This window comes from Anguilla anguilla, chromosome 2 (assembly GCF_013347855.1).
Source record: "Anguilla anguilla isolate fAngAng1 chromosome 2, fAngAng1.pri, whole genome shotgun sequence".
In the NCBI taxonomy this organism is placed as follows: Eukaryota; Metazoa; Chordata; class Actinopteri; order Anguilliformes; family Anguillidae; genus Anguilla; species Anguilla anguilla.
The window spans coordinates 60,013,519-60,026,521 of NC_049202.1; the positions used below are offsets into that span (position 1 = coordinate 60,013,519).

Here is a 13,003-nt window from a genome sequence, read left to right on the forward strand (position 1 = left end):
GGATTGTCACAAGTTTCGTATAAGATAATTGCGAAAACCGACCGTCGGACCTCCGACCGTCAGGCCCCCCGTCCGTATAAAGATTCTACTATTCTTATACGAGAATGTTTAGTAAATTAAAAACACACTGAAACAATGAGAACCGTTTGAGTGGAATTTATTAAGTTTACATAACAGGCATTTAGCAGACAGAGCGACTCACACAGCATAGCATTTACATTGAATACATTAATACAGTTGTATATATTCTGGAGCTATGCAGGCGAAGTACCTTATTTAAGGGTACTACCTTTAAATGACATCATTTTGATTATGTGAAAGCCTTATTCGAGAATTTTGAAAATTTCGGATTGTCACAAGTTTCGTATAAGATAATTTTGAGAATCCAGTCATTAACGGCGGCGCTTGAACGGCGCTACTGGCAACGACGCTCCACTGACGCAAGCTGGGCGAACCGCTGCTGCTATGAGGAAGAAAGCTGGGGGAACGGTAGCGGCAGACGTGTGGCTCCACGCACGCCGGGGCTATCCGCAGTTCGGCGCAGCGGAGCAGGAGGAGCTGGCGCTGCACACCTTCCTGCGAACCCGTACAGCGGAGCGGCTGCGCCAGCATGTCCGCCTCATCACACCCGGCTGGCATTGAGCATGTGGATTCTAACCGTAGACGTCGCGGCTGACATTGAGCATGTGGATAGCGCTCCAGCGCACTCTGTGACCAGGAGGTTTCTCTTCTCGCAGGTGTACAAAATGCGTCGATTGCTCGGCATCTCTAAATGTTAAGATTTCGGGTTTGGTCGGTCGCATGCCTCACCTCTGTAGGCTACTGTTCGGATATTCCAGGAATTAAGTCGAAAGTTCGGTCTTCTCACTGTTCCAACCCGGCGTTGTGGGTGCACCTCTCCTACAGTCTCAAGCCAATGGATTTAAGTCGCGGTGTCGACTAAGTTCCAAAGATTTTCTGTGTGCAAAGTTTTGGAACAGACGAACCACGATTGACTGTCCGTCTGCGGTTCAGCTTCTGAATCTCACCAGAATTTCGGGTCGCAATTTTCGCAGCAGAAGCCTCGTTCTTTATCGTTTCTATAGAGAGAACAGGCTTAGCCACCTTTTGCTACTTAGAGTGAGTGTTACATAAAATATATTAGTACTAATATCTGCAATATGTCCCCATTAATAGCATCAAAAGCAAAGTGCCTATGTAATTTTTTTTATCCTTAAAATTTAAGGATTTTTTTTTTTTTTTAATGTAAGTTTATTTCGGTATTTTACTCTTGTTGGCTAATCGTATTATAGAAGAGTACTCCGCCACGGAACAAATCGGGACATATAAGCCATAGTCTGGGACGACTTCTTGGAAGCCAAGGAAAATGGATATAGGCAACATATGGGTGAATCATTTTGTTCTTTTAGAAACAAAGGTCTAATGTTAATTTGCTTTTGTCACACAATATATAGGCAACTGTAGCAGCATATCCACCGATTCCCGCGGACTTTTCTCTGCAGTGCAAAAATGATCGTAGATGAAAGGCAAAAGCGCGTCTGTGTAAATTGATCATGATTAATTCTATACCAGGTATGCCTTATGAATAGGCCTACCTGTAAAAGTGATGTGTTCATCCACCTTGATTTGCTGTTGGATAGTCTTAAGTTTAACCAAGAATATCATTATTGGGTTGTTTACTGAAAATCGTAAAACAACATGGTAAGAAAGAAATGTTCTGTAATGTAGATATTTACCCAGTGCTATTTTGTTTTACATGGAAGGGATGTAGATCATTTGTCCTGTTTGTTTATTATGAGCCACCGTACCTGTATGTGTGTTTATGGTTAGGCAGATCAACGTGCTTTAGTTCGGTCAAGGAAGTATACTCACTCAACGTCGGCTTTGCTCACACGGGTTTTACATTCTTAATAAACCGGCGGTTTGTCCCAAGTCAGTATGATCATTGACTCACACACAAAGTAATTTCTACAGGGTATGCTTTCAGAAAGGTCATATCCTCAGTTAGCTCCACTACATATAAATTAATTTTAATTTTTTTCTTCAGAAATTGGATTAGTATTATGGATAGGCCCTATAGCCTACTTAATTACCACAATGATGGGAATAGACAGGTAAAACGACAACATTCTCATGACGTGCTATGCACAGAAACGTTGATTGGATAATTAATTTTTGTAAAGTTAATATTAAACTATGTCATTTTCGCATGCAGTGCTACTAGATGTGCACTGTAGTACAACTGTCGATTTGAAAAGCAAAATGTTGGCTTAACAAGGCTAAAACTGTGACAGGATGAGCGGAGCGCATCGCTAAGGGACACCTTACGAATTCCTCAGACCACCCTTTTTAAAGGTATACCTTTCAGAAGGTATGACAATGGCACTCTCTTCCAGTCATAATTCCAATGGGGTTTGGCAAGCTCCAGATTCTTGGTTTTGTTTATTGTGCTCAGGAAGGGCTGTCTTCGTGCCACCCTTCCAAAGAGTTAGTTGGTATGGAGGTGCCATTTTATGTCTCTTTTTAGACTTGTTGACCGCAAGAAATAAACCAATCTCTGAAATTTTTAAACAGTGATCCTTGGGTTATTAATGGCCCATCTCACCATCTTCCTCACCGTCTGTGGGGACACCATGCACTTGCTTCCTATTCGTGACAAGTTTGCAACCATACCACATGTTTTACAACTTTTTATTATTGCCCTTACAGTGCAAAGTGGTATGTTTAGCCGTTTATGTCTTTTTGTACCCATTACCAGACTTAAAAGTGTCTTAAGTGACGGTAAATTACCGTCGGTCTCTCCTGAATTGACAGTTATTTGGCTTTTCCCATGCTGATGGATGACAAAGGGATTTTGTATGCTTGTTACCTCATTTTTATTCTCTAGTGAAACTGGAAGTGATGGAATGACACTACAGTTCCTTTAGACTGAGATTAACTAAACTAAGTACAATTGTATTGCCAATTTCATTTTGTTTGATTTTACTTACAATAATTGTTAGGGGTGCCAATAAATATGGCACCTATGGTTTTCAGAAAAAATTAGATAACTTAATAAAAATAACATTGAAGCATGAGAGTAAATGTATTTAAATAAAGGTATATAGTTTTCCCATATGTTTGAACATAACATATAGATTATTATCTGTCATTTATTTTATGCAGCCTTTTTTCTTCATTTTTATTAAGGATGCCAATCATTCTGGAGCCCACTGTAGCCTACGAGAGTTTTGACGAGGCGCAGCCATATACGAGAGTTTTGGCTGGTCTTATCCGAGAATTTTAACTCGGCGGGGCCCTATACGAAAGATTTACACGAGCATTTTGACTTGGCGCGGACATATACGAGAATTCTGACTATTCTCTGCCTTTTATGAGAATTTTGACTATGCAAAGTCCTTATACGAAACCTGTGACTACCAGAACCCTTGATACATTCCAAGCAAGGGACTCATTTCACAGCACTCGGAGTGACATACTTCGTATAAGGCTTTCTGATAGTCGCAATTTTCATATAAGGATTTCGGGCAGTCAGAAGTTTCGTATAAGGATTTCGTACAGTCACAAGCTTCGTATAAGGAATTGGTTCGGACTCTGGTTCGGACTTTAGCATACGAACTAGGTGTAGAAACAGTCTTAATCTCACCCTCTGACATATTTAATGCAGCTGCATACTCAAGAAATGTGCACCGTGGGATTTCTCGGACAGCAGTGGGAAGCCCGATTGCAGGATGACCTTTGCATTCAAATATTGTGCCACTTCTAAGACGCAAATCCCATAGTGTGTGTTTACATATGAGACCCATGGAACATATTAAAATCATTCGTTTAGATGTTTCATACAAGTCCTAAAACATTGCGCACTAAAGAGATAAACACATGCGTTAAACAGGCTACAACAGACAGGTAAACGCATAGCCTACTTCACATTGCCCACGCCATCCCATCCCCGCCCCTGTTCCCTCCCCTCTCTATTCTATCGTGCATTAAGGTTGAACGCGGTTGCAGAAGGAACATTCCAAAATTGGGTGAGAATTGGATCAGTGTAGGCCCTTTTTGGGTGCCAGATATATTTTAAAAGAATATTTAATTTTGGTTCCCATTTCAAGCGTTCTTTCCTTTATTTTATTAACATTTTTTTGAAAAGCCGAGTTCTTTGCTTACAAGCAGAATTCGTCGAACTACATTACAGGCATTTAGCAGACGCTCTTATCCAGAGTGACTTACATTGTATCCATTTATACAGCTGGATATATACTGAAGCAGTGCAAGGTTTAACTACCTTGCTCAAGGGTACAACGGCAGTGTCCTAACGGGGAATTGAACCTGCGACTGTTAGATTACAAGACCAACCGCTTCCCTATTATACTACACTGCCACCCAGGACTAGGACTCCTTCATTGAAGAGGTGATCCTGCATGTAGGGAGGTCATCTAAACAGTTATTCTGTAGATTTGCATTCACATTTGTTTTAGACATAAGGGTTGTGTCAAAGTAGTGGTGTGTTTAAGGACTAATTTTAACACAGCACGGATGAGCTTAGCTAGTGCATGTGTGGAAAACCTGCTGGGATAGGTCACTTACCGCGGATTACCAAATGTCAAAAGCACCTTTATTCCAGCAGCGCTGCTAGAAAGCTCTTAAAGCTCTACTGGGGCACCGGCCCCCAGCATTCACATCCCTGAAAATGACATTTTTGTGCCCATAAAACTGCCTGACGCTAGCTTCCAGCATCATACCGACAGACACCTGCAGTTGCCATAAGATGAGTTATTTTTCCCCCATTGCTTGTCTAACCGTTCACTTGACAGCGCTTGTGGTCGCTTAGTAGGACTGGCTGATCTGCACTATAAAATGTAACCAGTCCCACATGTGCAGCAATTATCATTGACGTGTTTTTTGATACAATGCAAACATGGATTATTTTTCACAACCATTTTCTGTGGCACAAAAAATATGAATATAAAAATATTAACATGTTCTGATAATGCCTCATCCACACTCAGGTGAACTGCTCAGTCAGCACATTAGTTAAGAACACTGACAACATTTGGGAAAACTGCCATCATTGGGTATCCTACAGTAATGGAGTGTGAAGTGCAAAGAACCTCATGCAATGGTTATGGGTAATGTGCAATAATGGGGCTTCTTGTGCAGTGAAGGTGTGCACCTTTTCCATTACATGTGCTCCACTATCATTTGCACCTTTTCCTGCATAAATACCTTTACTTCGGTGCGTATTGCCTGCTGAGGGAATATAAGGCAGCTGGTTAACTTCCAATAAAATTCTTTAGAACTGCAGAGCTACTGTCAAAATAGAAAATAGTTTTCAACTTTAAAAGAAGATCCCCAAAGAACAGTTATAGCATTAAGATATAACATATAGCCTTTCGACATAAAATCAGCCACACAGAAACCACGGCACTGTTGTAAAAAAATATTTATTTACATCAAAATATATTCATGTCCGATCACGTTAAACATCAGTACAGTTCATACAGTTCTATAGAATCAGAATTAGAAGAGTGTTGTACCAACTCGTAGACCAGCAACGGAGAAGTAACGGACACACCATAAAAACCAATTAAAGATCTTTCCAGGCAAAAAAAAAAAAACTAGGAACAAACAAAAAGGAAAAAAGTTAAAGGAAAGAGAAAGATGGCAGACAGACCTCACTTTCCTGATTGTATCAGGGGTAGGGTTGCCAGAAATCTGTTTTTTCAACTAGAATGTCAAATTTTCAAATAATTTTTACAGGTCCGGTTTGTGGCGTCATTGCTGGAGGAAATTTTCCGTTACTTTCTTGTGTTAACTGTTGTGTCAATGACTCCCCCCCAGTTCCAACGTCGCTTCCCCGATCCCACTTTGTTCGCAATTTCACTTCTAATTGTAAATCTGGCAACCCCAATCCGGGCTGGTATGTGTTCAGCTCCCTTAGTGCTTATCAAAGAAGAACAGCCAGCCAGAAGCCCCAAAGAAATAAACAAAAAACTACTGGGTCAACTGCAGCGTGCTTAGCTGGGGTTAAAACCTGAGGTGTAACTACTGCAATACAGCTGGAACCCTGTGAAATAAGAATGAGCTGTTCCAGTTAATTGTGTCCAGTGTCCACCACACCAATAGGGTTTAGACAGAAAAATCAGAACCGAAAAATAAATTGAAAAATGACCCGTCTGAAATGTTTTACCTTCTGAGAAAATATATTTTATACCAATCACTTTATACATTTTATTTCAGAAAAAAAACCTTTGTATGTTAGCTTTGGTGCAGGAATGAAAAAATTGCACAATAAAAAAATTTTGTGTATCGAGCCATGTCTTAACTTTTCTAGTTTTATATAACCAAAGTTATGATTCAAATTTTCATTTTTTTAAAGTTTACATCATGATATATGGCACGGCGGTGCAGTGGGTAGCACTGTTTCCACACAGCAAGAGGGTCGTGGGTTTGAACCTCAGCCTGTGCCTTTCTGTGTGGAGTTTGCACGCTCTCCCCGTGTCCGCGTGGGTTTCCTCCAGGTACTCCGGTTTGCTCCCACAGTCCACAGACATGCAGGTAGGCTAAATTTCCCATAGGTATAAGCGTGTGTGTGCCCTGCAATAGATTGGCTGCCTGTCCAGGGTGTATTCCTGCCTCTTGCCCAATGCACGCTGGGATAGGCTCCAGCTCCCGTGTAACCCTGCCCAGGATAAGCGGGTGTAGATAATGGATGGATGGATGGACTTCATATTGAAGATATGAATTTTAGGCCATATCACCCACCCTCACAGAATGCAGTACCTCGTTATTCTTAATTGTCAAGCTGACAGATTTTGAATTAAGTAGTTGATCGGTAATAGAATTTATTCCTACAGGGTCACATTCTATGAATGACCTAAGAATTCTGTCATTTAGTTTGAACCTCTTTCCATGGTCACGTTCAATCATAATGGTTCCCTCGAGGAGGACGGTCATTTTTGTTTTTTTGTAGTGGATGTCATATTCATTGCATTTCACTTTCACTGGATCTTCGTTTACACGGTCAATCTCATGCTTCGCAGGGCAGACATAGACCATTTTTACATCTGCCGCAATCACCTCACCCACAACCCTTTCCACTCGATCATCCACCTCAGGCACCAAGCCGCGGCAATCGCGAATCTGCCCTGACCCACTCCCTGCGGTCCCAGGGCTGACCACATCGCCATTCTTTCCTCTCTGTCGTTCCACGGACTCTGTGTCGGTCTTCCACTATTCTCATGGCCACACCCACCTGGCAATACAAAAACAATGTTATAAGCCACATTATCAGCTCCCTCATCTCTCACCTATCAGTTTTTTTAAACGGGTATTGTATCGTTGTCACTCCATCCCAAATGAGCTAAAGCAGCTGCCCAACCTGCTCGGATATCGCTGTAAAAGTTCATCAGGATTTACTATTCATCATTGTGGCACTGAATGACCCCATGTTAAGTGTATTCTACGCTGTGCCAGTTAAACTTGTGCCAAAATGCACTTGGCAGTAACACTCAACAATCTGTTAAAAATGTTTTTAAAACAAACATGCTACAAAAGTACTAAATCATTACAAATAATTCCAAAGGTTTAACTCACTATCGGATCTTCCATTTCATCGCTGATTTGTAGATTTTCTTTTGGGATGTCAAACTTCAAGGCCTTTGCAGGCTTAAAATGTGAAATTGTGCTGGAGGGCAGTGCCCTTTTCTCTATGCATGGACATGGAGGCGGAATAGGATTGTCTGGAGTCCTAATTAAAATAAAATTTAAAAAACATTAAACCATATAAGTTTACTGCAAAACTACTGAGACAGTTGTTTTTCCTGTTTTCCTTATTTTTCCACGAGGCTAAATTCACAATTTCTGCATTTGTCTTGGTAATTATTCAATTTATAAATATGGCAATATGGTAATCCTGTGAAATTTTGAAGCAGCTGATTGTCATTTGTCCCAGTACTTATACTGACTTGGACAGGGGGACTCGACTCATTGAATGGCCCAGCTGTAATCCAGGAGAATGTCACTTTAAAAAAAAAAAAAACACATGGAACAAATGGAGAAATCGTGAATTTTGCCCCAGTCATAGTTTGATTTGAAACGCAAATTTGATTAGTACAGAAGGAACATAACCAATTATTATGTGTACTGTCCTTACTTCTCATTTTGTTCACTCAGAGATGATCCATGCTGTTCAAAACTGCCGAATCTCACAGACTTCTGATTCACGTTACCGTCCTCTGGCTCCACCTCTCCGTACATAAACTTTAATTTATAAACACTGAAATACATCCATTCCCTCAGCTACTTTCCATTACCTTAACAACATCAAAATCAATCATCAGTACATCGGCTGTCTGTCAATCAAGCAATTCATGTGTGTGTACAACGGTCCCACGTTTTAACTTGTATCTCCACAGCCATGTTTCCCATTACAAAATGTCCGACTATGAAGGCTGTGAGATGTTGGGAAGGCTGGATGGGGATTGCATTCCACTGCCACACTGGAAAACCTGTTTTGCTGAGCATGACACAATTTATTTTTTAATTGTGTCAAAACCTACCAAAATGATATCAGGCTATATAACGGTTGATTATACGTGGGAGATTATACGTCCAGGACATCTGGATTTCCTTTTGGATAGTGTTATAAGTAATGTTATGGGCATAGCTGTGTAAGATGTCTTGTCATACCTTCTTCTGTTACAATACAAATTGCTGTTTGTCAGGTTAACATTACACGTACAGATAATTAATGGAACTGCGTGCCTTCTTGGTACCCCAACATTTAGCATGGCTAATACTGATGATCTCCACTACTGTCCATCACTCTGGATCAGTGTGTGCCAAGTGCCTGTAATGTTAATAGCAGTGAATTCTCTCACCTGTCTGCTGTCCTGTTCTGGTTCTGTGGAGGCCACATTGTGATTGTTGTGCTGCTGCTCATCTTCTTCCGTATCAGACTCCACTCTTCTGTGCTTTCTCGTGTTGCCCTCAGCACCATCAGCTTCTCCAGCACCGATGAGTACATGTGAGTATTCCTATACAGTACCATTAACAGTGATGTTAATGGTAGAACCTGTTGCAAAAGTGCACTGATTGAAAACAGGTGATACTATGATTAAATGAGGAGGCTCTTCAGAGAGGCTCCACATTCTACCATTAACAGTGATGTTAATGGTAGAATCTGTTGCAAAAGTGCACTGATTGAAAACAGGTGATACTATGATTAAACGAGCAGGCTCTTCAGAGAGGCTCCACATTCTGCCATTAACAGTGATGTTAATGGTAGAATCTATTGCGAAAGTGCACTGATAGAAAACAGGTGATACAGTGATTCCTTTTCCCATCACTATAAGACTCAACAGAGTCTGTTGGCTGGGCCGGCAATTGATTGAGCCTTCATTGTTTTGTTCCTTCCTTTGTATCAGTGGCGGTAGATGATAACACTTTATTATATATACGCCCTGAAATGCTTCGCGGAGGCGGGGCGGAGCCGAACCGTATCGTCACAAGTTTCGTAAAAGATCATTTTGAGAATGCAAAAACCCCATGTCCGTATAACGATTCTACTATTCTTATACGAGAATGTTTAGTAAATTAAAAACACACTGAAACAATGAGAACCGTTTAAGTGGAATTTATTACATTTACATGACGGGCATTTAGCAGACAGAGCGACTCACACAGCATAGCATTTACATTGAAAACATTAATATAGTTGTATATATTCTGGAGCAATGCAGGCGATGTACCTTATTTAAGGGTACAACGGCAATGTCCCATCCGGGAATCAATCCTGCAACGTTCAGGTTAGGAGACCACCTCCTTACGACAGTAGAGAAACTGTTTTAATAAAATTTTATCAGTGCAAACTTGCTGAACTCCCTGTGTTTTTTAGGCTGGCTGTATTTTTGAATTATTAAAACCTCTGACTTCGTATTTTCTGTTTCTGGGTTGCATCGTTGCCACTGAGGTACCATCGACTCACCTTGTTTTGACAGGTATACAAAAATGTACACCTCGGTTACATAGTATAGACGATATAAAACGTGTTTCCAGTACATGATACAGTACAATGTCTGTATACGAGGTGGGTTTTTGTGTGTTTGTTTGCGAAACACACAGCGAAACTCCCAGTAGAACACTGAATTAAATCTTTTAACGTTACATATTATCTGAAACGTTACGCGATCTGACCGTATAGTTTCTATGAATATTCCGTCAAAATGATTCAGCCTTGTTTGCTACCTAAACTTCACAGCACAGTCATTCCCGTTATCATGCTTGTAGCATGAAGTGTCTCTTTTCAAAATCCATTTCAACCATTCACAACTGACCTGGGACTTGGAAGCTATGCGGCGGTATCAAGTCTCCAGTGTAAATATTGCCCTGGCTATATCAGTCAGAATTCAAGTTGCACCGTGGGTCTGGCCGGTTTTGGGCTTGTTTATTTTAATCACTGGCGGCCATGAACACATTATTTAAAGATATTACATCTCTAAAAATGTAGATGGGTGAGGTAGAATGGGGGTAGACAATTTTGGAGAAGATTTAGTGTTTACTATTTCTACTAGTTCTTACTACTTACTACTAGTTCAACGAACTAATTTCTACAGGGTATGCAGTCAGAAAAGCCATATCCTCAGTTGGCTCCACTACGTATAAATTTAATTTTTCGCAAATTGGATTAGTATTATGGAGCTCTTGTAGTCAGAGCGTCAGAGTTCTTGTCAGTGTTCTGCTCTCGTCAGCGTCACAGCTCTTGTCAGTGTTCTGCTCTCGCAGTGTCAGAGCGCTTGCAGTCATAGCGTCAGAGTTCTTGTCAGAGCTCTTGTAGTCAGAGCGTCAGTGTTCTGCTCTCGCAGTGTCAGAGCGCTTTGCAGTCATAGCGTCAGAGTTCTTGTCAGTGTTCTGCTCTCGCAGTGTCAGAGCGCAGAACACTGACAAGAACTCTGACGCTATGACTGCAAAGCGCTCTGACACTGCGAGCTTTGCAGTCATAGCGTCAGAGTTCTTGTCAGTGTTCTGCTCTCGCAGTGTCAGAGCGCTTTGCAGTCATAGCGTCAGAGTTCTTGTCAGTGTTCTGCTCTCGTAGTGTCAGAGCTCTTGTCGTCGTCGTCGTCAGCTCCTCCGGTACCAAGGTCAGACTCCACTTTTTTTTTTCTTCTTCTTTCCCCCCTCGTCCCGCACTGAATTGAGGAATTGATTAACCGAAAGGTTTTTTTTTTTTTTGTCACAGCTTCTCACATGTACCGATGTATCCGCCGAGGCAAACCTGCGACCTTCTGTGGATTCGAACCTTCAACATCGCGGTTGGAATTAAGCATATGGATAGCGCTCTACGGGCTGCGCCACTAGGGGCACCGCCTTTTAGCTAGAATTACGTTGATATACTTTCCGATTAATGCGCCAGCATGTCCGCCTGGCATTGAGCATGTGGATAGCGCTCCAGCGTAATGACTGGAGTTTTTTGGCATCATTTTGATTATGTGAAAGCCTTATTCGAGAATTTTCAAGATTTCGGATTGTCACAAGTTTCGCATAAGATCATTTTGAGAATGCGAAAACCCCCCGTCCGTATAACGATTCTACGATTCTTATACGAGAATGTTTAGTAAATTAAAAACACACTGAAACAATGAGAACCGTTTAAGTGGAATTTATTACATTTACATGACGGGCATTTAGCCGACAGAGCGACTCACACAGCATAGCATTTACATTGAATACATTAATACAGTTGTATATATTCTGGAGCAATGCAGGCGATGTACCTTATTTAAGGGTACAACGGCAATGTCCCATCCGGGAATCAATCCTGCAACGTTTAGGTTACGAGACCACCTACTTATGACAGTAGAGAAACTGTTTTAATGAAATTTTATCAGTGCAAACTTGCTGAACTCCCTGTGTTTTTTTAGGCTGGCTGTATTTTTGAATTATTAAAACCTCTGACTTCGTATTTTGAACTCTTGAGTCTGTTTATGGGTTGCATTGTTGCCACTAAGGTACCATCGACTCACCTTGTTTTGACCGGTATAAATAAATCTAATAAAAAACACGTTTTCAACGTACAAAAATGCCAAGTTACTCAAAAGTATTGATATCAAAATGACGCCAAGTTACGGTACTACAAACAATATAGGCTATCTTGCCTCACCGAAATGACATAAGATGTATTTCAACGCAGTGCTACCCAATATTTCTTCAATTCTTTCAAGTAACTTGTCCCTGTGTGTATAAGCATGCAGTACATGGATAGGCCAAACATATGTGTGGATGGTTCTCTCACAGTCAAGATTTATTGAATAGGCGTGTATATGTCCAATTTGTATTGATATGTAGCCTATGTATTTCGCTGCCCAGCCTTTCTGTTGCGTGAATGATAGTATGTTTCTTGGTATAAGTGTGTGTTCGTAAATGTGAATGTAACATGCTGCGAGGGAAATGTCCCCATGGGGATAAAGAAGTTCTCTATATATGTATGTACAATATATATTTTACATGCAGTATTTATTATAAGTAGCAAATATAGAAGAACTTGTACATTTAGTAAAAATAATTTGACAAGCAAGTATGAACATATGTTTTCTGGAGGAATGTGCTTCCTCTAGTTATTCACCAGCAGTTTTGTACCTGAATTTAAATGTGTTTGATATCAATACTTTTGAGTAACTTGGCATTTTTGTACGTTGAAAACGTGTTTTTTTTAAATGAGATATTTCTTTTTGCAAAGCGTTTTATTATGAGAGTGAGAAATGCGAAGTGACCCTGTAAGAAACGGTTGTGGATTATGGCTATGTGTAAAACGTATCAGAAACGCATATGAAATATGGCTAGTGTATGTACTCACGGATTTGACGTCCATCCAACGAGCCTTGACTGACAAAAGAATCAGCAAGCCCGTAGAATTATAACTCCCTAGGTCGCAACTTGTGTAGCCTTCTGTCCTGCTCCGTTGTCTGTTGTTTCATTGAGATGCACTTTAGTGTTTGTAAGGTTTATA

At 40.8% G+C, this 13,003-nt stretch overlaps 1 protein-coding gene and 1 long non-coding RNA gene across 2 annotated transcripts in view; both read right to left on the minus strand.

The window, feature by feature from the left end:
• Nucleotides 1–13,003, minus strand: part of LOC118220380 — a 38,915-nt gene that overhangs the window by 14,352 nt on the left and 11,560 nt on the right. The gene's annotated exons all lie outside the window — the stretch shown is intronic.
• Nucleotides 6,737–9,008, minus strand: LOC118221516. The gene is made up of 4 exons (XR_004764124.1): nucleotides 8,880–9,008; nucleotides 8,153–8,244; nucleotides 7,594–7,747; nucleotides 6,737–7,252 (listed from the first exon to the last, which is right to left on the minus strand). It is a non-coding gene; the product is annotated as an uncharacterized LOC118221516 (long non-coding RNA).